At 37.4% G+C, this 27,518-nt stretch overlaps 1 long non-coding RNA gene across 2 annotated transcripts in view; it reads right to left on the reverse strand.

The window, feature by feature from the left end:
* Positions 1 to 456: 456 nt before the first annotated feature.
* LOC118689647 (uncharacterized) overlaps positions 457 to 27,518 on the reverse strand; it is a 62,544-nt gene continuing 35,482 nt past the window's right edge. Inside the window, exons 2-4 of one of the 2 annotated variants that reach the window (XR_004980661.2) lie at positions 26,039 to 26,157; positions 14,434 to 14,557; positions 457 to 3,871 (exon numbers count right to left, since the gene is read on the reverse strand). This is a non-coding gene — a long non-coding RNA (uncharacterized LOC118689647). The remainder of the gene's footprint in view (positions 3,872 to 14,433; positions 14,558 to 26,038; positions 26,158 to 27,518) is intronic. The other variant, XR_008508530.1, reaches the window with a different exon arrangement.

Genomic DNA, 27,518 nt, shown 5'->3' on the forward strand with positions numbered 1-27,518 from the left:
GAAGACTGATCTCTTTCATGATTGAACTGCTGAAATGCATTCCTACCATTTAATTAGACTGATAACTGTTCCAGGAGTGGCTATAGATGTATTGTCCCATGATAGCCTTGACACTTTTCTGCTGTTCAATTCCTACCCAGAGAAACATGGATAAACCAAGCAAGCTTAGGACACAGGATTACTTGTGTGACTAATGTGCTGAGGAAACTTTGTAAATAATCAGACTAAAGTACTGTTTATAAACATTCCTATAATGAGAAGAATGATATGAGTGATATGATGATATGCTGTGAGTTTTCCTGATTTTGTAAGCAATTCCTGCTGCAGAGTATTTGAGTTGCACTGAGTCTAAAGGTAGAACTTACCTTGGATGGTTGTGTGAAGTGAGAAATGTAGACTGGTCCTTTTGTGTGTCTGATCAGGTTAATAAAGGGTTACAAAGAAATAAGAACACAATTATGAGCTTATTTACGCTTTATTTTCTTATTGTAAAACTCAGAGTCTGACATATGTACTCAGTTTACAGTAACTTTAAAATTTAACTGCTTTTCCATTATTATTTCTGGATATACATTTCTTTGTCATTTTGCAAATCTCTAAAAATAGCAAATGCAATAGTATTTATGTTCTTAAAATCAGTTTAATGTAAAATTAATTAATATTTTTTGATGTAACATTTTTATCCATAACTCTTAAATCCCATTTGTTCCCAGTTGTATTTGTCATGACAAGTATAGAATAAACTTTTGAACTCTTCAACAATGCTTAGTTAAATGACAATTAAATATTCTTTTCTCTTATGTCAGAATCCTTAGGAGTGGATATACAGAGCTTCCTATCCTGTTATTTTTTCTGCACACATACTAAATAAGAATTTTCACATTTTCAATGGTACTGAACCCTGTGAGGACGATACTCCAGAAAAAGGCAGCAAGTTTTTTTTTCTAGTCAGCTAAGTTAAACACACTCAAAACCAAGCAAGCAAAAAATGGATAACCCCAACTATTTTTCTGACCAGAAAACTGTAGCTTATAACAAGTGTTTGCTTCTCACTATTGCCTTCAGAGCTGCTGCTCCTCTCAACAGCAACTGTACAATGTGGGGCCACAGTTGCATTCATTGTTCAGTGAGCTTGTCCACATAGTTAAACCCACCGACAGCAATGAATGTTGATTGTGACCTTTTTGTAAAGCTTGGCAGGGTGAGGGAGAAACATCATAAGATGGTTAGGTTGCTATCTTCGGTGTTAAGGCCTGAAAGCATGAAGTAAGGAGGAGGATGGTTAGCTGGAGGGTACAATCAACGGTCGATGGTTTTCACTTTAATTCCAAACTCACCGACAGCGTTGAATGTTCACTGAAGCAACCACTACAACAGAACTCCATTGACTTGACTGCATCCTCAAATGTCTGAAAGTAGGGGGGGAAAATCAAAATTCACACAGTGATTTTAATTATACAGATGATGCAACTTGAATCATTTTTCTCTTACCAACACCAACACCCTTCTCTGCAGATCATGTTTCAGTCTTTCTGCAAGGAGCTGGCAGCTTTCCAGACTTCTTTCTATGAAAGGAAAATATGTTTCTCTTATTCAGGCTTTAAAAATAAAGGTTAGAGATTCAGGCATGAGTGGATTAATGTTGTCTGTTATTTCACAAGACTGAACTTCACAGTAAAACAAAACATGAGATCCCATAAATGAACAGAGCTGGCTGAGAGTTTTACAAATTAGTGTTGCCAATTAGGGATTGCTCAATTGAACAAAATTTCTTCTATTGACACGGTTCAATTGGATTAAAACTTGTTTAGGATTGATAAAAATAAATTTTCTTTAAAGAAGGCTTAATTTTTCAAAAAATATCTCAGAGACAGAAGGCCTTTTTTTCCTTACAAGTTTTCACACATGCAGAACCTGTTGTGATGATACTTTTCAGGAGGAAAAAAGGCGACTGTATATCAAGGCTTGACCTGTATTTATTGTAATTTTTTTGTGTGTGTCAGCATGTTGTGCGCATTCAGCTGATCATCACACAGTAAAGTCTTTATTCTTAAAAATTTCCACAGCACTTTTTCCTAACCTTCTGAGCCTTCCAACTCAATTGTCCTAATTATTAATAAAAATAAATAATACTTAAAAATTAAGGTTGTAGGTTTTGTGTTGCAGAAGAACTTTAGAGGCCAGATAAGAAGACAAAACACGGTAATCCAGAAATTTTACCTTATTTTCATTTGTGAGCAGAGTTCTTATGCAGGTGTTCTTGAAGCTCAGCTTGTCAGATTTCTGCTAGGTCCACTCTTAACTGTGCTGAAATTCCATGACTGATTCATTGACTTACATGAATTGTTGTTTGTTTACCTCATCCTTTGGATAACGATGCCCTCTACTCTCTCCCTCTCCCATCCGTTGTTATTTATAAGGCTTTATAAATGTTTGGGTTTTGTCTGTATTTGTGTTAAGGGAACCCACACTAAAGGACTGGAGTTGATCAGGGTGCTGCCCCAGCCTATTTTCTAAACAAACACTATGACAAGGACTTGGTCCTAACTGTTTCTTTCAACTAATTGTTCTGTGTGTGGAGGTATTTATTGCATTAGTTGACTCAACTGCATTTTCCATCTAATACAACTAAAAGAAAAAGTCATTAATATAGCCTGCTGGAGAACTAGACCAGAACAGAATCAACTATTTTGCTGGATTAGATGTGTTTTGTTTATGAAGGCCACTTTGATTATGAATATAGCTAAATCAAATACATTTTAATTAAATGTAGCAGCCCACCTTCCTTTCCCAATACAGCAGCACAGGATATTTGCTGCCAATATTTAGCTGTGATTATTTTTATTTCTCCATTTATTTGTAGTGAAATTTCCAAGATTTAATTCCATGGATGTTAGGGGAAGACCTCTGCACACTGGCATAAGTGATGAGAGAATAAGGCTCTCCAACTCAGTCTTACATGCATCTGTTCAACTTGGTTCTAGCCAAATGAATTAACTTTATGATTAAGGGTTGCTCATATTTAAGATCTACTCTATTATAAGCTTGTTTTCTGTTCTCCATTTCTTTCAGTACTCATTCCTGTGCCCTTATTCCCTGCTTCCATCTGTCACTTCATATTTCAGTATGGGGGCTTGCCTGGTTGATATCTGGCAATTAGGATGGGGTGCAGGGGAAGGAGAGGAGCTGTGTAGAGCTTGTGGCTGGGTGGATTGCATCTTGGAAGGAATTACTTTCACAGGTTGTTATTAATGCCTCCCCACCCTCCATAATGGAAATCCTCAGTATTTCCTTGGTCACATAGCCTGTGAAATGGGCTGAAACTTCTAAGCACAAAAGGTATTTCTGGGTTCCAGCCCTGATTCCTGATGTGTGCAGGTTATGCAGGGTAAATATGCTTTCATCTTCTTTCATCTGGTTTTCATTTTTTTAAAATCCCTTATTGGGCTTAGCTAGCTGTTACAAATGCCAGCTTTATTTTAAATTTTATTTCAGATCTGCAGGCTTATGTGAACATTCAGATTGGATGTATTTTTTTTTATTTAAGGTTACTAGGTCATAAATAAACCAAAGCACTTTCCTTGCTTTGAGCAATAGGGTCATGATGTACATGAAATATCGCTTTAAAAAAACTGCAGCCTAACGTGAATTGACAGAGGTACATGAGGAAGTAGTTCATCGTGTCGCTGCAAAGGCCATGGGGATTTGGACTGCAAGAGCTGCCTATCTTAGGAATAGATTAGATATCTTGTCTGATGACCTGCACTTAATTTAAGTGACTGCCTTTGCAAGTCCTTCCAGAGGGCAACTGTGTGAAGTAGAGCATCTCATCTTCAGTCTTCAGTCCTTTTCCTCCTCTTGATGGCCTGACCTAAATTGAAGATATGGTTGCTGTGCTTGCACAAATAGACAATTATTTCAATACTATGTGAGCTGCATCTTCAGTTCTAATTAATTACCTTTCCCATTTTGACCTTGCTACGTTGAATCAAAAGACCAACATTCCAACTTCATTGTAGTGGTTAATGCTGGGAAGCTGTTATACAGTGCACTCATGTTAACAATTCCCTTATGTAAAACAGAGGCAAAAGCTCCCTCTCCCTGTTTAGAAAAGCTGTCAAGTACTACTCTGCCCTGCTTATTGCCCCACCTTTTCCTTTCTTCCTCCTCTCTTGCCCACACAAATGAGATGAGAATATGGAAGATGTCAGCCAGATCGCAGTCTGGCTTGCAGGCCACTTCAAACAGCTGCCTTAGAACTGTTACCACTCTTACTGCTGGTGCAGCAGGGAGATGGCTTAGGAACAAATGCTTAGGTGAATACACAGAACTCAGCCTTGAGGCTCTTGTAGCTTTAGGTACTTTTTCTAATGGTGCATTAAAACAATCTATGTGTACTGCTTAAAAGGCTATGTTAGTAAATTTATGAGGTAGATACTTCATGTGGGTTACAGCATCATTTTTTTTTTGCTGACATGGATTTGTTAGTGGAAGGTGGAGTTAAAACTTTCTGAAGCCAAATATTCGTTTGTATCAAAGGAAGACAACGGAACAGTGTTCATACTGATACTGCAAAGTTATCTCATGGATGCAGTTGTTGGCTACTTCCACCTCCCACTAGCCCTTTCCCACAGTCTGTCAACAGATTTCCAGTTAAACACTTGGGGACAGGAAGAAATGCAGTGTGTAGATGTGTTTTTTTAATTGTCTTGCAAAAGTGAATTCCAGTGGCAGCATCTAAAAATGGCAGAGGCACACTCGGGATCAGATTCTCAGCTAGAGTAAACTGAGAAAGCTCCATTGACGTCAGTGGCATCTGGGTTTACACCAGCTGACACCTGGATGCTCATCTGGAAAAAAGTGAATTAGAATGATCAGTTATTGGTTCTTATATTTTCAATTTTTTGTGTTGTGTTTGTCATTTTTATTAAACCTTTCTAAAATGACAAATTTTCATGTTTTATTGACATTTTACTTTCAATAAATCAGCAGTAATACTAAATCTCAGTAAGTATTGACACTGCTGTGCTTCCACTGAAAGGAATTAAATTCAGTTGACTGTAGTTATTAGAAATTCAATTTGTTCTTAGATGACTTTGAGTTATATGCTGAAAGCAAAGAATCTGTGCAGCTATCAAGAGGACAAAATGAAAAGTATTTGTTTCTTCTGTGATCTAAAAATCTACAAGAACAGAATCAAGTAACAATCACTGTAATCTAAGACTGTGTGTTCTACAGACACTAACTGCAGTCGTTTCTGCAGTGTGTTGGAGTGTAGCATCAGCTCCTAATGCAGTAAATCTAAGGCTAATGTTTTTCAAGAAATCCAACCACACAATCACCATGTTTTCATGTTGCCTTAGACCTATGAAAACATCTCTGTTAACCTCTGTTGGAAAAAAAATTTTGAGGGAGTATTTCACCATTTACTGGAGTACAGCCATCTCAGGGGAAGAGGAGCAGCTGCATAACATCTTGAAGCACTAGTGCATGCCAGCCTGAGACAGGAGCAAAAAATTGTGATTGCCATGTTTAAATTCTCCATTCTACAAGGCTGCTTTTTTTGTACATTCCTGGTTCTTGCTCATAGAATAAGAGGGTGGAAAAACAGAAAACACCTCGAGGTGAAATATTTTCCTCAAAACTGGTTTTTAAACTAAATCAAACTTGTTTGACATGCACAGCCATCACAGAGTCATTTGAAGTTCACTGTCTTATCAGTGTTCTGATGACCCAGAAACTGTGACATCTCCAAACATGCTGTTTTGTATGTTTGTAGACTTTGACTAAGTTTTTGAGTAAGTTTGCTGTCCAAAAATTGACTGTGCTCTTGAAATGAAACCCATCAGCTAATATTACGTGTTTACAACACAGGCTATGAGGTGGGATACTGATTAGCCAAGCTAATTTAGGAACAGAACAAATGTGAGAAGCAGCAGTGATATTAGTTCAATCAGATATTTGATTGCGCTTCCAGAAATAATTTAATTGCAGAGCTCAAAACTATGTGCTTTGCCCATTAGAGTTCTACCTGATCGGTATTTCGTTAAATCTTGATACTAAAGAAACTTCCAAGCCCATATTTAATGTGAAAGTACGCACAGTAATATTGGCTTTTTGCTTACTATTTAGATTTATTACATCTCAATCAATATAAATTGTTACTCTTACTTAACAAATCATAGTTACACTCATGTTCTAAACAGACTTTTGTGTCTGCCCATTTGAGCCCAACTGCAATTTATTACTGCATGTTGTTAGTCCTGCTTGACATTGTAAGCACTTTTCCAGCATTCAGGATTCAGGCCCTGGCTCCATGAGATTTGCTTTTTATTTAAAGCCAAGAAATTGGTAAATAAATTCTATACTGCCTGCAACTTCCCAATCTTATGGATCACAATTCTCTACTCTTGGTTACTGGAACACATTACTATTTATGGAAGATATGCCCATATTTCAGTGTCCATAAATCATATGCAAACATCTGTTCTTTAGATCAGTAGATGGGGTATGGTAACTGATTCTTACATTAATAGCCATGAAGTAATGCTCACCTATTGATGCTATACTTAAACTTTAATGTTTTAGCAAATATTTCAGTAATTTAACTTTTCAGGCAATATTAATCAAAACAGTAGCAATTGCAAGCATAGTCTGGCATAGAGTTCTGTGTAGCCTGTACCTGAAAAATGCCAAGTGAAAGTTGAAAGATAGAGGGTAAATATTCACAGCAACATGATCAACCTGGCTAAAACACAAAAGGTTCTGTTAGTAATTCTCTCTGCACTCACTGCTGCCTTTGAAGAGAATTTCTTTCCTTCCTTCCCTCCCCCTTTTCCTGTGATAGCTTTAAATAGGCACCCTTTTCTTATTTGATGAATCTGGACTGTGTGTAGTGGTCTACATTGTTGTCTTGGTAGTATGATCTATTTCCCACGTGACCCTGCAGGCAAGGCTCTAAGGCCAATAACTGTGAAGCTGTGCTCTGAAAACATATGGTGTGTGTGGAAACCAGGGCTGTGTATGAGGCAAAATGTAAGAGGTGGGAAAGACAATATTGTAGGATAGGATGGGCACAGGACGGAAAGGCAGAGGATAAGAGTTTTCTTATTCTGTCTTCCATCTCAGTGTTAGGGTTTTTGGATCAAGTGATTTCAGTTGTAAAGAGAAGAATCTTCAGCATCTATCCTGTTTAGCATTTATGTCAAGCCTTTATTTGGTTGTCATATATACTGTGGATACATTGGTTGTTTTTCAGCGTCTCCTTTGTGTTTGTATTCTTTTTCAGGAGCAGAGACTTGATACTTTGAGACTAGCGATATAAATGTCAGCATAGTTGAATTTTCATAGGAAGAATATATGCATAAAAATGGAGAGCAAAAACATTCGATATTTTTAAAAGTTGAGTCCTACTGTAGTCAGCCATAGGACATGAGACTGTAGTTCTTTTTCTGCAGAAAATGGACTTGCTTTTAAGTTACCTACTAATCTTGGTATAAAACCTCCTAAACTGCTTCAGAATTAATTCAGAACCCCCTTTTAGGATTTCTGGAGTACTTCAGTACCATTTGCATGTTGTCTTCTATGTTCTTCACAGTGAATATGTTAAATAGATACATACACATGCTTGTGGGCTTTCAAAACCTTTTGTTTAACTTTTGCTCCTGATTTTTTAAATAATTTTCTACTATTTTCTACAAAAGGTGCTGTGAGTGTAGGTTTGCTTAAGAGATCCTCCATGTGTCCATCTCGCTGCCAGTGCAGAGTGCGATAGCAATTGGCTTTTATATCCCATCCCCCTCTTCAATCTGTGTTGCTATAGGAATGGTCTGTGAGAATTACCAAATTAAAATAATTATAGTCCTGCTGCACAAAGTTTCTTTTGATCAAGAGCAAGTCATTTGAACCCTGATGTTTAGTGGGTAATACTTACAGCCTCATAAAAGTGTAGTGATGGCTGATATCTCATAGTGCTTTGAACATGTGAAGTGCTATATAAACAATATAGGGCTATTGCACACAACTCAAGCTATTAGCATTTGAGGCACAGTGCCCCAGGCCCTTGGAGGGGAAGTCACGTCTTCACTGGAAAAGAGGCACCTTTTTGAGTTTTGTCTGCTTCCAGATTAGGTATCAGGAGCTCTCAAGGTAATGTAGAGATATGAAAGGCTTGTTTTTTCAAAAACTGTGTCTACTACTCTGCACTGGATTCTAACAATTACAACTGTGATTCTAAAAATGTGTGGATGGTAAATCATTGCCTGGTTGCATTATTTCCTTTGCTGTAATTGTATTTTGGCATTTCTGCTTTTTTTCCTTTGTGAAAATTCTGTATGCTAATCTATTTCTTACTAACATCCTCGGTATTCTTCATGTGTAATTTGAAACAGATGAGAAATTATGCTTCATCTTTGTTCCCAAAAGCATCACCTTACTTTACAGAATTCAGAGCACAAATGCAGTTTGAGAATGTGTAGAACACTCCATGGGTGTTGGTGTGTACATGTTGGTGAAGCCTTGTTCTTAAGGTAGCAATTCAAGTTAAGAAAATAGGCCAGGGGTATTTGCTACACAGCTGATATTAGAGCCTGTTAGAGCTGAAGGTACTGCTCAGATGGGAACAGTTTTCCCAGGATTAATGGAATTGCCTGATTTGCTTTGTTTTGACTCTTTTCCACATTTTGCACACTCTGATAAACAAGGGCTTCTGCTTAGGACCCACAAGAGGCACCTCTCCTTGCAATCACTACAACACAAACTCTGGGGCAGTAGAAAGGCTCATGACTATTTTCAGGGAGAAGAGGGAATTCCTTGACGTCTTTTTATGCCAGTCATTGCTCCAGTTTAAAAACCAAGCAATTCTTGGTCCAGAGTTGGCAAAACGTTCTTTTTGCTTTTTGATGGCGTAACTTCTTTTCACCAGTAGAGACTATTCTAAAGGATTGCATTTTTCTGTTTGCTTGTTGTGTGGCTTTTTTAATGTCTCAGGCTAAGCTCTTAGGCATGTTAAATGATGTAAACAAGTTTTGGATTTTTGTTACTGTTATCTAGGAGCAGCCATTCAAAACAAATATGCTATTGACTCAACTCTAAAAAGCTCTGAACACAGAATAAGCTCAGACTTTGAAGGACTGGGCACACAGTTTAAATATTTAGCATAGCAAAACCCATTGCAGTACAATTACTTGTACAGGATCCAATGATTTACAGCACAAATGTGAAGCATAATCCCATGTATTCATGCAGCAAATGCCTACTCAGTTTACTGGTGGCTCTTTTTTGTCAAGACTGACACACAGAAACGCAAAATACCTTTTACTGCTCTGACAGAGGCTTTTTAAAGTAATACATATTCTTCTAAAGAAATAAATAGATACAAATTACAGAACTGTTTTAAGGCCTTATCTTTATTATTGAAAAATGGCATAGCCTTTAATGGTTTGTAATCTGCCTGTGTTTTTGTGGCTTTCTCAACATCCTCCTCCTTGTCCTTGTTGAGCTCATCTACCCTTTGAAAAGCTTTTTGCTCCAGTGACCACTTTAAACTTTCTGTTGACAAAATAAAGCTGGACTCCTAATTTATTTTTCCAACAGAAGGTGTGAGTTGAAAGTGGTCATTGGCCCAAAAACCTATCGTGAAGACAGAGTTGATTTTAGTGGGAAGGGGGAGTGATGTCTGGTTTCCTTTTCTCTGTCCTTCAATTCCCACCTCCCAGAGTCCCAACCTCACAGCAGCAAGGTTTCCCTTTTTGCAGCCTTTTGCTACAGCAAGGAAAGGTAGGCCAGGAAATTGTATTTGAGTCCTCATCTCAAATTGGTTTGTGAATCCAAATTCTGTCTTTTAAAACTGTGGGAAGACTGACTGGGAGATTGGCCATGAAGTAAATGAGTGAATGGGATAAGGAAAAGCCTGTACAGCCAAATAAGTTAAGAAATTAAACAATTCTCTTTGCTTCATGTGCACTTGTGTAGCTTAAAAATACATGCAAGCATACCTGCAGATAGAATAATGTGAAAAAAGAAAGGGAAATATCTCTTTGTTTTGGAGATTTAAACAGATCAGTACATCTGTAGCACCCAGAAGCTTCAAACGTTATCAAAATGCATTTTTCAGCCACAGGGTCTTGCTTTTCTGCAGTACCCAACACATTTAAATACAAATTCTGAAATGAATTAGTAGGTTCAGGAGTAAGTGAATGGCAATTTACACAGTCAGGACTTACTGTAAAAGTCTCAAGAGATCCCTTATCACCATTGTGGTAACCACTCCTAATCACAAATCATGATCTGAACAATCATAGGTGATACTGGCTATTCTGAGTTTTGTTTCTGCATCAATACCTCCCATTCTCGTGTCAGTGCCTGCCTCTTTTCTTGCTAAAGGCAATCAGGGAGCTTGAGGCTCACAGATTACATTTTCTGTGCTGTTCAAAGGTGTTCTATTTGTATTTTTATTTAGAAATATCTGGATGAAATTCCATTTGGAGGGAAGTTCTATCCCTTAAGCCCTATACTCTGAACACCTAAAGCAGAGACATTGTGCTGGCTCTTAGCAGATAGGGTGAATTTCATTCTTACTGAATATGACCCAGGTGCTAAAAAGCTATAGCTGAAAGTGCAGGGTTAAAAGCACGAGTCAGCTAGGTGCATAAATATTACATGGCTGTATCTTTAATGGGTTCCTGTCATAGACTTGCTTTTGTTTAAAGATTTCCATAACCCTGCTGATTTATTGCATCTTTTCTAGAAGTATGCTGTTAGCAGGAAACTCAGTTGAAGTACTTTCAATCATGTTGGAGGATCATTATACTTTCACTTGAATAACTAATTAGTTGCAAGAAATTAACCACTGCTGTTTAGGACAAAAACACTTTCAAGAAGGGCTTTCATTTTTGTTGTGGAAAATGACCTCAGGCACTTGAGGAGGTGGGGCAGAAAGGAGAAATAATGATCCTGCTGTCTTTTAATATAACTTTTGTTTTCAATTCCACCCAATAACTAGCAGGCAGCATAGCTGTCTGAATAAGGAACTGCACTTGGACTTTGGATAAATGTGTTCTGATCTTTCTGATCCCATGGATCTGGCAGCTGAGCTCAACTATTGATTGAGACTGGTTTAAGGTTCTAAAAGCTGTCACTGAAGGCTTGGGAGATGGAGTACAAGACTGAGGAGGAGATAAATTAGTGAATAGGATGGAAGGAAGAATAGAATATAGGCAAAGAAAGGTACAACTAGTCTCATGTTTCTGAAACTTAATTTTCTTATTGTGAAATGTAGATTATAAAATTTTTTTTCTTGGCACAGGAAGGTCCCTGTCTTGAGGTCAGTATTATTGTCACGTGGTGTTCACAGCACTCCTAATCTAATGTCAAACACAATGAGGTGAGGAAGGGGAACAAACAGCTCAAATACTTAGTGATTCACCATACTTCTGTAGTAAAAACTGTGAGGAATTTGAAGACAAATGATTTCTGAGATCTAGATTCTTCTCTAACAAAATTCAATTAACAAGCCAATAAAAGTAGCAGGTCCTAGACACTTTTATGTCTATAACTACAATTTTGCCTGTTATGGGAGAAATATATATAAAATTGATCTTAATTTATCAAATAAAAGCATGATAGGATGCACTTACAAATCAGTTACCTTCTTTCAGTCTTCTCCTCTGTCTAGTAGGGGAATTCTTCAGATATTTGATAAAAACAAGAAATATTGGCCAGTAAGGTGAGGACAAGGGTGAAAGGGGGAGTTTATTGGTATTTTTTGCTCTCCTTCCTTTTCTCTAAGCACGCTTGTAAGATTAGAAAGTTGTCTTTGATATGTGTATCTGAGATGTGATATGAAAATGCTGGGAATTATTCAGTGCCAAAAGGGAGTGGGCTGCTCATGACAAACTCCACCTGAATATAAAATATAAAGGTTCCTATAATGCTTTTAGCACTTTAACTGTCTCCTCTGTTCTTTGCATTCTTTTCCATCTTGAAGCAGCTATTTTGAGTATTTTAATGTCAGGATTAAAATCTCATTCATCTCTTTATGACTGTATTGAATTACCTGCGTAATGTGCCTTCTGAAAATATTTACATAAATGTAGTACATTCTGGTGGCTATGGGTTTTGTTTTTGTTTTGTTTTGGGTTTTTTTGTGTGGTGGGAGTTTTTTTGGGGGTTTTTTTTTGGTTGGTTTTTTTTTTGACTAAATTTGCAACCTTTTGGTACATGAGAATGCAGGAATCAGAGGTTTGCATATGTGCATATCAGGACATCTAACTTTTTACTTTCTAGAGCATTCCCTACCAGGCTTTTTAAAACAATACATTACTCTGAAATGGCATGCAGAGAGTTTCAAAAGGATGAAGGGATTTAAAAATTCTCCTTCCCTGACGCTCAGGGGAATTGCTTCTTGATAATCCCAGTGCTTTTCTTCTGTGCATCACTGAAGATTGAAATCTGAGTGTAGGAATATCACAGAAATCTGTTCAATTCCTTGCAGTTTCTCTCAGGTGAACGGTGTGCAATAGCCCAAGATACTTCAGTTCTAGACATGGTAAGAGTGTGGTGCAAACACCAAAGCTGTGGGTTCAATCCCCTATGGGTTGTTCACTCAAGTGGGACTTGCTGATCCTTATGAGTCTCTTCCCATCCAGAATATCCTGAGATATAAAAACTCATTCTTTCTAGTAATCACAGTTGAGTAACATAGAACTCAATATAAGCCCATTAAGAGACATCCAAGTCAGATGTTAATGACAGATGTCTCAATTTCCCTTTCCCCTCTATGAGCATGTTCTCTGCTTTCCTCTCATTATCTCATTTTGCTTTGCTTGCTCTTTCATTTTGATCTGTTACTGTTCAATGAGTATAAAATGTCTTCAAATAACGGGTGCTGACTTTGAGGGTAGTTTCAAATTTTGGTTCAGACTTCTGCCTGTGGTTCTCATTGGGCGCATTTGAGTTCTTAGATCTAAATCTTAAAATTCCTTTCCACTTGGATACTCTTATTCATGCCATACCAAATACTTTTTAATCTTCAGTCATCCCATGTCCCCATCTCATGAAAAATATATGGTCCTTCTTAATCTTGTATAACCAAAAGTATTGGAAAATGTGGAATCTAAAAACCCAGCATATCTAGGGAGAAGAAAACATAAGACTCTTCTTTAAATAAAAAACCTTTGAAATACATTAAAACACATAGACAGCTATGCCTGTCTTGCATTTACACTTCAGTTATTCAATGATACCACAAAATCAGAGCTGATCATGAATGAATCGACATCAGAATAGCTCTAGACCTCTTTACTGAGAAACTGCCTTGAATACATTATAACCCTGAGGGAGAGAAATATTACTTTAAGTGGATTATAGGAAAAAGCATGTAACTATGTTCCATTTTTTCCATCTAGGAGGCTCCTCTGTGTTACTTGTGTGTAAATGTAGCTAATTTTCTATTTTCAGTAGCTGTGGTCACATGCAGTTGAAAAGACGAAGTGAGAAAGTGGGTTGGGCTTGTAATGCATTTGAGAATCCTTGTTTTTATTGGGCCTATGCCAAGTAAACCAAATGTGTAGGGATTAGCTCCTAAAGGACATTGTAGGTGATTTCAGGCAAATGGAAAGAAAGTTACACTGTGGGAATTGGAGAAAAGTTCTGAATTGGAGAGACTGTGCTTGCTGGTCTGGTATAGTCCAGAAAGATTTTTTTTTTTTTCCTCCTTTTTCTCTGCATTTCCTCCTCTACTGAGGATATAAGCCAACCTTATTTGTCTTCCTTTATAGTTTACCAAAGTGTGAGTCTGTAAACATGTCCTCATGCTGACAAGTAAATGTTTTTCTGCAAAATTTTACAGAGCACAAGCATCCAAAGGCTGTATATCTCATCAGTTAATGAATTATGATGTTCAGCACAAAACATGTCTGCTTTTCTCAAATGGTCAGCCGTTCTCCATGCAGAGCTGGTGGTGGGGGATTGAAGTTTTCAGCATTCAAAACCCCTTAAGTGCAGTGAATGATTATAAATCCACTGTCTCATAGTTACAAATAATCGTTGGAATTTTGCAGTTCCTGAGTGGAATTAGGAATAGTTCCACTGGTCAAAACAAATCTGTTTTTCAGATTGTACCATATCTCATGAAAATGAGCAATTAATAGTCTTGCTTGCATTATGGCTTCTTTTTGTCTAATACGTTTATATATATTATAGATATTTGGCAGAGTTGCATGGTCAGAAGCTGAATGATGAACAGAGTCTGCATTCTCTTGGTTTTGGTATTCTGCCCAGGATTTTTACCTCACAATCTGTATTTGGAGGTGAAAAAAAAAGTAGATCTTAAGCCCCAAAACTACTTTATTTCTTATTCTTTCTTGTGCTGTCTTGAGTATTTGGATAGCACTAGTATCAATTATTCAATCTGTGTCTTTGAAAAGCACCTACCAGGCTGCCAGATTCCTGTTGCAGAGAAGCTAGATGGTGCCAGAAATCAGTCACTCTGCTCAATATTGCTGCTGGCTCCACTCCCCGTCTCTCAGAGTCGGTAGAAGTCTAATCTACTGTTCTCCTGTGAAAAGATGGCAGGATGTAAAAATGCCATGTGAAGTTGCTGTTATGTAACAAATGTTTTGCCATCCTGCATGGTTGAGGAGTTAAACTGGTCTCTGGTCTTAAAGTGTGGGTATCTTCTGTTACATGGAATGCTTTAATGTTCAGCTGATGTGGTATTTGTCATTTAGTTCTTCACTTGCCAGACCTTTAGCTCTGTGAATTTAGAAATTCCGCTGTTTTAAAGAACTGGTTTGCTTGCAGTCAAGTCTAAGCAAGGCAGATATCACACTGCCTTGCACATGCACGGAACACCACCCAGCAAGAGTTCCTATAAAGCAGTTCAGCTACCCCCAGCATTCAACACCCAGATGATGCTTATGCATGGTTGCCATGCTGAAAATTAAAATGGTGTAATATTAAAATTATGTGGGAAAAAGGAATGCTGATGGCAAATGTGCAAGCAAATTTGTTCATAATTGCAAATGTATCTTCATGGCATTTCCAGTTTTTATAGAATCCAGGGACCTTTCTAAAAATGCTAGGAGCCATTTGTTTGTATAAGAAGAAATAAAATTAATTTTTCAATCACACTTAAGATATGCAGATAGTTTTTAGTAGGCATTTAAAACAATCATAACAAAATTAGCCTACTGTAAGACTGATCAAGCTGCTGTATTTCTGTTAAACGTGCTCCACGGCTGGGTCAGGTGCTTAATTAGCACGCAGTACCAAAATAAAATATCTGAATGCTTAAAACAGCCCATTCAATGCTTGTCTCACCATGGAGGAGCCCAAAGCCACTGGCCACAAAGATATCAAAGATATCTGCCACACAACTTCTCTTGGTTGGGCCAGGCTGGAGCTAAGCCCCCTCTGCAGAGGTGCCCCACTGGCCTCACTTCAGCATGTCCAGCACAGCAGGCTGACACTGTGTGCAGCTCCCTTCCCCTCTGCTTTCTGCTCCTCTGAGCAGGCATCGGAGCAAATCCTAAACACGAGGGAAAACGGTGTCTCCATTACCAGGTGTGGTGTATTCTCTATTGCCAAATCAGTGTTTGAATTGCTCTTTGCTTCTTGAGGAGACATTTGTGAGCACCCCTCAATCACAGTATCTTGTTATAGCTGGGGGGGGGTGTGTTTAGGTTTGAAATCCAAGGTCTGTGCCCTGGGTGGGTATGTGGTTTCTTCAGAGAGAGGCAGTACAAGTGCCTGCTCCTTTGTCAGTTGGCAGAGAAGTGTTTTCAGGGCCAAATTCCAGGAGAGAATTTCTGGTCATATTGTTATAAGGCCAGCAAAAGTTGAAAGGCTCCAGTTCTAGGCCTGTGGCTCTATTAGTCCCCCAAATAGTTTAGGAGGATTATGTTCAACCTGCTGGCTTCTGAGAGTGTTTTTCTGTGTGCAGTTCTTTAGGCAGCTCTATGTATCGCCTAGATATAAATCTCTGTGGATATTTTGGGTATGGATGCTTGGAAGATAACTGCAGTGTTTAGCTGATCTGTGAGTTCAGACCTTTGGTTGCTCTATTTCCAGGACTCTTCCCCTTTGCCTTCTAATTAGGAAATGTCTGCAATGACTGTGGGTTGACACCTCTTGTCCTTAACTAGGAAGCTAATGTATTCTTTGCTGGGTGTTGTGCTTTCCTCGTAGGTCTGAGTTGATATTGCTCCTTCTGCTGAAATGACAGCTCCTGGGTGAGGTGTGACGCTGCACAACCAAGAAATCTGCATGCAAGGATGTGTTTTCTCCAGCTCCATGGTTTTCCAGGAAGAGGTTCAGCAGGTAAACCAGAGCCCCAAAATCTGTTTCCATTATCAAAAAGCTTAGCTTCAACTGCTAATTCTGGAAATATAAAGGCATGAGCCCAGTATTTATGCATATGACTTTGATAGCTGAAAATGTTAGCATATGAATTTGAGGGTCTGAAAAGGATTTTTAGAATTCAAATTAACTTTTGCTAAATCTTACACTGAAAGTTAAACCTGAGAATATAAACGAAAATAATATTTATATGTAGCAAACTGTAGGGTTTATTAATCTGTCAACAAGACAGACAAAACCAGAAGGCTTGTTGCATCGTACAAGTTCTTTTATAGAGATAGAATGTTGGAAAACAGCTCTGAGAGAAATTTCTTGTTTAAAGATTATTAATATGGAGAATAACTAGTGGGAGCAACTTGTAAACTTTAAGACAGTTTTTCTCCTTTTAGAGCCTTTATTTTGGATGCTATAATTTACCTTCAGTGTAAGAGAGTTTTAGCCTTTCCTATCTGCAAAGCTGAACCTTAAAAAGTGCACTTTTCTTCTACTCTGTGTATGTCAACTTGAGTTGGCCTAATTAAAGGAGCACTTGGCTTTTCAGGTGGGGATTTCCTAAGGTATTTTCCTTGTAAATTGACTTTGAAAGATGTGAACTGAGTTTTGAGCTTCCTTACTCATGTTTGACTGCTTTATTACTGAAACTTTATGCTGATTTTTGTTTATAGTTCAGAAGATTAGGTAATTGAAATTAATTTAGTTACTCTTCACTAGATGCCTTTTGGGCATACGTGGAAAAACTACTTGTACAAATGTGCTATAGTATGAATCCTGCTGACTTTCATTTGATTTTGCATTTGTTACTTTGAGACAAGGAGAACAAAGGTTGCTTATGTAAAATGAGAGCACAGAAACATGGCAAACATGCCTATTCTTGTGAGAGGTGTGGTGTGTAATAGCTTATGATGAGGTGCTTATATGAGGTAATAACTTATGAAGAGTTATTATGACTAAAAAGATGCTGCCTAATACACAGGTCTTGTGGAACAACTGCATCTACTGCTTCTGATTGTATTTTCCCCCTTTACTTTCCTGCTTCTCCTACCACTGCACCACCATTCTGCATTTTCCCTTCATGGGGGAGGGAGTTTGTAGGGGAAAACTGGCTGCCAACAGAAGTGTGCTTCCAGCTGGACTCTGAAGATAAAACTCAAAAATATGTTGCAGAAATGCCCTGGAAAAAGGGAAATAATAGCCTTGGGAGCTCTCTCTGTTGTGAACTGTGGCAGCTGGGCAATTGCATTGCAAGGGGTTATGTGTCTGTGGCTTATGACTAGTTGGTAATTATAAACTGAAGATAATTCAGTGCACTATTCATTTAATTTTTTGTTAAAATTTTCATGGATGTTCACTTGTGATTCTATTTAGGTTTGGCATTTTCATCATACTGCACTTCCATAGTTTCCTGCTTTTCTTATGTTTGGGAAAATTATAATCAGAAAGATTTTCCTATATTAGGTATTTTTTCAGGACCAGAATGCAAGTATAGATGTTTCTGTGGGTTTGGAAAGTCTTTTTTATTTTGGAGTTGGTTTTGGTTTCTTTACTCCTCAGGTATTCTCTCCATATTTCTTCAACTCAAACATAGGCATTAATAATGAAAGCTGATAATGTTTCATCTGCCAGGTATGTGATTGAAAATGTTTGTCCAAACCTGCAGCTTAAAAAGAGGTGTCTGGATGAACAGCAAAACAGAATTATGCGAATTCACGTTCCCTCCAGAAGATATCTAATCATCTGATTAAAAAAGTAATTAATTATTGAACTGATATGCAAACTCTTTCTACTGTAGTAGCTTAAATTTTACTCAAATTTATTCGATTTTCATATCATTAAATCTATAACAGTATTTAAATATCATAGATATGGTAGGCCTGCTGCAAGTTTCTCTACAACCCTATGGATTTGAGTGGTGGTGAGCAGTGAAAAGTGTGGACAGGAGGAATAGTTTCTACCTCCTTGTGTCCCCATCGGTCCCATCACATGTCCCTGAACATAGGTGGTTATTTCGGACTCTGCAAGGAAATGATTAAACATGTGCAGCTGGATTTTTGTCTGTAGCAATTAAGCATTCCAGACAGTCAGGCTATCATCGTATGCAAGTTGGAATTAGAAGACGTGGTTGAAAGAGTTTATCTGGAGAAACCAGGGAAATGGCTGAAAAATTTGTAACTCATGAATACACAGAAATATCTTATCAGGAAATTCAAAAGTTGGTCACCAAGAACATGACTGAATGGTCTGAATAAAAGAGGGTCTTTGAGACACAGTATAATAGATTTCTCTGATGGTCAAGAGTGGAAAAGGATTTTTACAGTGTCAAATATTTTTCTTTGTTTGTTGGACTTCACAGAGCAAAAACTTTCTATGTAGTTGAGAGGAAAACAAAAGTATTTGTATTGCTTTTTGTAAAGGCTTATTTGTATCAGCACGCCACCAATAATATCTGCTAGAAAATATACCGACCCAAATATTTAATTTTGTGGTTTTCTATACAAGTATTGAAGAACACATGCATTGGAAATGTAATACACCCATTTCTTTGTGATACATCCTAAATGGTATAATAAAATGGTGTTTCCCTTCAATTTAAAAGGAAAAAGATATGAAAACATATAGCAACATGTAAAATGGAATGCATTCAACCGTTAATATCCCTGAAAAGCTTGGAAATATATAGTCTAACATGGAGCTTGTGATTTGTAAGAGGGAATGCAGAGGGTACTGTTCATTTTCACTTTGGTTTGTGTTCAAATGCAGTCCTCTTCCTGTTGTCAGTGAATTTCCTGTTGCCTCATCAATAGGACATATCAGTAAGTTTAAAAATGGACCTGATATCCCAATTTGGAGCATGGGGCAGAGTAAAAGGTATTCTAATTTTCCCAAGTTCTTTCATTCTATACCTGAAACACAGGTTACAGCCAGCTGATTTTGAGTAGGAATGAAATGTTTGCCAGGCAATACCACATCTTTTGAAAAGATGTCTGAAGAGAATATCTGGTATTTTAACCCTTATTTAAATGTCAGAGATCATGTTTACTGAATCAACTAAAGGAGGCAAGCTCTATGCAGAAGACCTCCAGTTTTTGAGAATTCAAACTACGTATCTTTTAATAGATTCTTTTGGGGGGATTGATACATTCAAAACATAATATAAACAGTGAGCTGTTCCAGGGCTACCTCTGGGCTAAAAAGTATGTCTTCAAAGCAGGTTTGAAAAGGGCCTGATGTTACTTCACTTTGCTCTCACTGAAGTTAAATGGAAATGTCTGTGCTGGGTTTAGGAAAGGATGATTACTTCTGTGCAAGGAGGATTTTCTGTGTGAATTGTCAGAACAAACCATCAGTACTTGGAATGAATCTCGTCTAGGCTGACTTCACCAACTCCTTAAGAGCCTTTGAGGTAGTTGTAGTGAATGACATGAATTGAAAAGAAATTATATATAAGTGGGGCATTGATAAATATGGTCAGATTCAAAAACTGAAACTATCTGCAAAGGATCACCCATATCAAGGTTTGGTGATCGTGCCAAGTCACCTAATACACCATTATCTAATGATCTAGTGTAAATTGAGTGCATTTAGCAGTAGTTACCACGGGTAGTATCTGACATACTACAGCTGTTTCTTTTCACCAAGGAGAACACATGTCACGAAGAGTAGTTAAATGTTACAGCTAAAATGTATATTTCTTTCAATTCAGTCATTGTCTAATATAAGGTCCTATGTACATTTTTTATCACATAAATATATAAAATCTTGCCTTGTATTATTACTGACATGTGAGGGGAAGCTGGTATCCTCTGTCTTGCTGATACTTCACATTTGGACACATCACCCAGCACAGGGTAAGGCCAGGTTTTCCTCAGGTTTGAGTAGCACACTGGACTAGTGAGGGACTGAGGTCCCTTCCAACTTATGTCCAGAGTGTCTCTGTATCTGAATGATACTGAGCTTTCTGTTCTAAAGGTCAGGAATAGCAAATATATCCTTTTGATTAGTGACACTTGAAAAAAAACCCAAACATTTGGGATCTTCCTATATATGCATGAATTTCTCCAATGCCTACAGTGGGGTGGCCTTTTGCTGTGGTTTGACTGAAAAATGATGAGTGAAAAACTGGGTGGAATTTTGTTATGCTTCCATAAGTCCTCTGTCCAATGCCAAATCATTGTAACTTGGGATGATATTGAAAATGGAGTGTAGGAGGAGAGAAATCACATCACATTGAGGGGGGAAACAAAGAAATAAAGAAGCTACATTGCTGAGATATTAAAAGTTTTCTCATTTAGAAAAATGTAAAATAATTTCAAGATTTTGAAAGAAAGTTGTAGGCTGCTTTGTCTTCCCTTGCTCAGCAGAAACAATTGTAAAAGTTTAGTTGACCTGCTAAATATACTCAGTCGCCCTAGATGTTCTTGGCAAGTTTAGAACATGCATGAAAGTTTTCATGAATTCCTGATATTTATCTTTTCTGAACTGAGACTATGTCTTTAATAAGCAAAAATCAATGCTGGTTTGCATATGACATTAAAAGTAAGCCAATACAGAATAAAATTAGCTGACTAACTTAGTATTGTGCATTTTTTTCTTAATGTGAATACTTTGAGAATCTGAGTGCTTGAAATGATGAATTACACACGCAGAAAGTAGGAAATAATGGAATCTTGAAGACTGTTCCATATATAAATATTTCATCTCAATGTAGATGGCTACAATGGGCTTATAGCCCATTTGAGGGCTACAAGCAGCAGACCAGCTTATAGGTGCAGATGTCTCCCCACACACCCCTCAGGAGTTTTGTGACCTTGAAATAGCTTGCTTGAAGCTTTTGAGATTGAAAAAAGTTTTAAATGCTGGCTAAAATTCTGGATTTGGTACCCAGCTCTTCCGTAACTTGCTATGACCAGTTTAGCTTTTTATTAGTATAAGTTAGAAAAAGAAGTGTTTCAGATTTAGTCATGCAATTGTTTAGAAATGTCAATATATTTTCTTTTAAGGTTCTGTCAAAGAATAAGTTGTTATTTAATCAATATTTGTCATTGTGAATAACTGTATGTGAAGGTCAAGACATACAGTATTTTGCTTCTGGGAAACAGTATTTCAGCAAATATGAAATACTTCACTGGAAGTAAATACAAAAAATACCTAATACTCAAAATAACCCAAAAGAAATGAGAGAATCCCTCCTGATATAGTTTAGAAATTACTTTGCTTTGAAGCATATTATTTCTGACTCCCTAGCCATATCCTGTATTTTTAAATTCTCCATGATTTTTTTAATCTGCCTCTGTACTATTTGTATGTCTAAAAATTTCATTGCTGTAAACAGGAGACTTGGATATGTGATGAATGAAGTGTTGCAGCTGCCTGAGTAAGAAATTTTTGTGGAGCTAAAGATAGACTTGTCTCTTGTATCTATCCTTTTGCAGAGAAAAAGGGTGATTGAAGAGAAGTAGAGTATATGAAAGCACAGCTAAAACACAGACACACTGACATTATAATACAGTGTCTCATCGGGTGATGTGTTGTTTTGACTACATGGCTGCAGCAGGTCTATAATTTAAATGCCATTAATGGCACACAAAACAATAGTGTGGAGACAGGAATACTGTAAAATCTCTGGGTCTGTACTTAAAATGCAGATGAAATAACCCTTTGAACTTGTAATGCCAAATGTTGTCCAAAGTTACCATTCTTCCATGAGGAAAGCAGTTTGTTTTTGTGGTGTTTTATGTCTTCTTCTCCTAGCACAGACATTTTCTGTTTAGATTGCTTGGCTTATGTCACTGCAAAAATCCCAGGCAAAGGGGGGCTGGTTCTATTTTGCCTCACTCATGTCCTGTTCACACATTCGGTACAGAATTCACCATTGTCAATAGTCATGACTGTGTTTTCTTTGTGCTCGTTGTCTTTTGAATATGCTTCTTTATCCTTTTCCTAAAGTCACACACAGCACTAGTTTCACCAGAAGCTCTTGGTGCTCAGCTGTAACAGAGTTACACATAGTCCTGTGACTGAACACCAGCTATAATATCTCATTTGTTTCCACTTGGCTGTTGTAATGTTTTCTACTGCTTAAACTTGTCATTTCCCTTGCTCTCTTTTTTCCTTTTTCTTTCATGCCCCTATTTAAAATTATATCTGAGTTTTTCTTAGTGAATTTAACTGTGCGTAAGCACATGTTTCTGTACCCTCACAGATGTCAAACATTTAATGCACCTTGGTGTAATGTTTGCTCTAATTATTTGCCAAATTGGAGTGAGTCTTTCCAGAAACAGTTCCTGATCTTTGAAAACCTTGCAAAATGTATACAATATCTTAATTGTGAAGCTTTTTTCAGAGCATATTTCAAAGGAGGAGAAGAAATGCTGTGTAAGTAAAACTCGTTTAAAGTGCTCCACCATTTCTAACAGGAGACTGTTACAATAGTTGCATTATTTCTTTATCCTGATCGAATGTCTTTGTAAAATCTCACTGAGGCTTTTTTCCCCCTTTTAAACTGGTTCACTGTGTGTAGGTCTGGTACTATACCATGTAAATACTTAGCTGCTTCTAATTTTGGCTAAGTGGATGAACTCTTGTCAAAATATTCATGGAGTGTTAACAAAACCTAAAGCCAATTTATACTCCATGAACTATAACAAAATATTAAAAGTTGTTAAAGGCATAGGTATGGAGTTTCAGCAAAGTGGTTTCTCTTTATAGTACAAGTCTCAAATTTGAATGTGGGTAGTTAGGTATGCCTTTCTTTTCTCACTTAAAAACAAATAATACATAATATTCAAAGCATATGGAGTAGACATGCATCTACTTAATACTGAAGGTAAATAGAATTGAAGAAGAATAATTAATTCTTATTAATTTTGTATTAATTTAGCAACTTTGCATCTTAGCAGAAGTAACTTATTGGGCATTTTCTTTATCTAGTGTGTCTCAAGTGTATAGAACCAGGGTCTTTCAAGTCTGTGATCATCAAAATGGCTTTCTACTAAACCTGTGCATTCATAGAACAACTCAGGTTCTTCCAAAATATTCACGTGCAATATGTGCAAAGAAGGTATCTTATGAATGTTTTGATCTTGGAAGGAATCTTGATCAGAACAGTCAATAAAATACAAAATGGTACGATTGGCCAACTGAAAGCAATTGTCTTTGTTTATTTCTTTCTCAGTGTAGTGGGTTCAGTGCTGGCCCAGCCTGCTTGGTTTTTCCCTTAACCAAAAACCAAGCCACTTCAAACCACTACACTCAATAATATTAATAAATAAAGATTTTATGTAGGCCACTATTCCTGGCTACTGAGATCAGTACTTTTAAGTTTTATCTGAAGTGAAGCTAATAATTTGTCTTGCACTTTTTGTCACAAACTCTGAGGATTAACATGAAACCAAAGCAGAACTTGAGAGAAATGACAGATAGCATTTACCCAAACTTGGTTTTAGTTAGATCAGAGTATGAGTTAGTGAAATAACTCTCCTTAGTGGCAGGTTTGGTAAAATCAGTCTTAGTTATCACACTGTTTTCCTACTTAGGAAATAATTTCTGAAATGAAAGGGAACTATTCACACTCAATGGGATTTAAATATAGAGTGAATCTGCACAATTTCTCCATGTCAGAAAAACATACCATGCACTTTGACAAATTTTCCCTTATACCTTGTACACAAGTAATTTCTTCAATACCAGGATGGTTGTTAGTTTTCTGTGATCAGCCCCAAGTATATTTTATAACCTGAGCACAGTTCATTTCCTGATGTAGCAGTGCAGTCCCAGCTGCCCTCACAAGAACAGAATTCCAGATGTTCCTGTTTTTGCTCTATGGAGCAGTGCTGTAATTGTTGGACAGCAAGGATACAATTTGGCTCTCTGATAATGCTGTATCTGTAGAAATAATTTCACTGTGGCTGTAGGAATGTGTGTATACATTAGGAAGGAAATTCTATTATGGATTTCAGTCTTTAAATGCATTCATATGGCCCAGGTGATGGCAAGAACCACTTGGATTTGAGAATATAATTATGACGTTTTAAGTGTCATGTAAGGAAGGAATTAGCCATTATCTAAAGCAGTGTACGTGGTAAAACAGCCAGTGATTTGAACCTGTCATTCATTTAATAATTCACATTGGAAAAGGCATGTGAGATCATCGTGTCCAACAGCAAACCTAACACTGCCAGGTCTGCTACTTAAGTCTTGTCCCAGAGCACCATGTGTGTGTGTCTTTTAAGTACCTCCAGGGATGGTGACTTCATCACTTCTCTGGGAACCCTTTTCCAATGCTTGACAGGCTTTTTGGTGGAGAATTTTTTCCTAATATCAAATCTAAATGGCCCCTGGTGCAACTTGAGGCCATTTTCTCTTATCCTATCACTCGTTACTTGGGGAAAAAGGACACTTGATACTCAGACATGCTCTGCTGCAGCCTCCTGTAAGGTACTTATAGAGAGTGATAAATTCTCCCCTGAGCCTCCAGACTTCATAACCCCAGTTCCCTCAGTTTCTCCTGAATGAGCTTGGGCTCGAGACCCTTCAATTTAATCGTGCGAGTTCTTGCTCTAGTCATGATTAGAGTTTGTATCAATGTAAGCTTTTCTGGATGTTCAGCTTTGGTATTTCTCCTGCTGTTTCATGGAGCTGTTTTTATAGGACACTAAAAGCTTAATAAAGCTTGGAGTCAGTAAAAACAAAGCATGTGAGAACACCTTTAGTTGTGGTTGTTCCCATATTTTTGGTATTATTTCAGAATATGTCCTACTATGGTCAAATGTGCATCTATTCAAATTTCTTGAATGTATTCATGACTGGGTTGGGGGCTGGTCCCAGGTTCCTTCCATACTTAATAGCTCCATTAAATACTGTGAATATTCTGGTTGTGGATTATTCCATTTTAAATTATCTCTACAGATGATTTAAATGCCTTAGTGATCAGTTGGTTAGGGCAGAAATCTTGTCATGTACCAACTGTAGCTGCCACTTGTGACAGAAAAGATCAAATGTGAATTTTTTTCTGTTCTGAATCTCTCTGTGGCCATTTCTATTTTCCAAATTGGCTTAGGCTGAAAGTGACTTTTTTTAGCAAAATTTAGCAAGACAGATTCTTGATTTGATGTGATGATACTGATGTTTTATTGTAATAGAAATTTGTAATCAAGATTATAGAAACTATTAACAGTATGCAGTTCTGCCTTCAGGATAAGAAAAATGGTGATGATTCCTGGAATGCTACTTTGTGGGAGAAAGATTGGAGGGGCTAACAACATGAGCTTAGGAGTGTGGAGAAAAGGATCTTCTCTCCCTTCTGGGCATGTAGAGTTGAACATTCAGTTTGCTTTGTGGTCTAGGTTTATTACTAAACTCTTGAGCAGGCCTGGAGGCATTTCCTAAATGAGACTGCAGCTACACAGCTTTTAAACTCAATTAGCCCTCTCTCCTGTGCTCTGCATGCCCTGTCAGTTCTAATGGTCTTGGCTCTGTGAGAAAGGGAAGGTGTGGGGGTCTGCAGAACCAGCCCCCTTCTTCCCCCAGACTGGTGGAATTCCCACATCTTTATTGTGGCCCTTGGACAGCAGGATTTTAAAGGCTCTCCAGAATATTCAAATGTTAATTTTGCCTAATGAGGAAGGCTGGGGAAAAAATGGGTAGTCATTCAACAGCAAAGAAGTAAGTTAGCTTCTACTACCTGATGTGGGACTCCTTCAGGGTGGAAGGAACGCCAAACTGGGCTGGACTTTGTGTCATATCAACAGAAGGGGTTGGCCCAGTGTCTTTCTTCCACAGTGATCTTCTGAGTCTTGTGGTCTGCAAAATGCAAACATGAGAGAAAACAATCCTATCACAACTAATGGCAAAAGAAGTGTCTTAAGAAAATTGCTATTTCTAGGAATACAGATTAGAGTGTATTAAATAGAGGGGTAGAAATTAAATATTACCATTTTAAAAAGTAACAAAAATAAAGACAAAACACCTAATGACTACCTTATGGAAAATCCCATTTGTTAGTCTAGAGGCACAAGAAAATACTTGACCTGTTTTGAGCAGCAGTGTTTTTATAACATGCTTTTGTTGGATAGAAATCTTTTTTTTCCTTCTCTGTTTGATCTAAAAGTCCAACTGTGTTAATTTAAAAAATTAATGTAATGTGTTAAGCTTGTAATATGATTAAAGGTATTACCAGAACTTTACAGAAGTTTTTTTGTTTTTCTCATTCTGTTAGTTTTTCTCTGCAATTGCAGTTCTATGCAAAACTGTAACTACATCTGGTTGAAAACTGAATAGTTTTTTTCCTCTGTGGGGAAAATGCAGGAGGTTGATGAAATACATATTTTAATGGAAATTTTTCTGGGAAGGCCTTTTGTGTGAGAAAAGGAAAAAAAACCCCTTGCTGCCCTAGAAGGGTTGATGGCCTGGTGTTTTGGTGTGCATCCAGAACGTCAGAGCTCTGTTGTCTTTGGAGAAGGGCTTGGAAACCTGGGTTTCTGATATTTTCTGTGCAAGTCTTGATGATCAGATTATCTATCTGGAAAGTGATCATGCTGCCTATGTTTTCTCTTCCTCTTTCTTTTATGATAAGCTCCTTTTCCCAAAAGAAAATTAAAATAACTTAGACATGCTTCCCTTTAGTCTAATAATAAAATTTCAAAAATCTTTTTGTCACTCTGAGAAAGGAATGTTATTTTCTGATCAGTCTTAACAGTAATGCATAGATCCATTGTTCATGTTGTCCGGGAATGAGAAAAGTATAATAAGGCTATAGTTTGCTCTCAATAATGAAATTGAAGCAACTGTATGTAAGGAGGATGCTGTGGCTGAAGAGCTCTGGAGCCATGAAAAATTCTTGTGTTTATTCTACTGAGTATTGCAAAGAAACACCTTGCTGTCTGTGCACTTGTAGGTGTACTTATTTTACTTTTAGTGGAAAACTAGAGCTAATGTTTAAAATGTGAGAGCTTCTTTAAAAAATTCAAAACCAAACAGAAGTAAACAAGTTTGAGGGGGAAAAAATCCTCTTCATAAAGCCACAGTGACTCTCTTTGGAAGATGTGTCTGATGTGTCTGTGTCAGTCTGATGTGTCTAGATCTCTTTTCCATTCATACAGAAACATGAAAAAAATCTTAGCTGCTCTGACTTACATCATCTCTTTTGAAGTACAAATGCTAAT

Source organism: Molothrus ater, chromosome 9, assembly GCF_012460135.2.
Source record: "Molothrus ater isolate BHLD 08-10-18 breed brown headed cowbird chromosome 9, BPBGC_Mater_1.1, whole genome shotgun sequence".
NCBI classification, from domain to species: Eukaryota; Metazoa; Chordata; class Aves; order Passeriformes; family Icteridae; genus Molothrus; species Molothrus ater.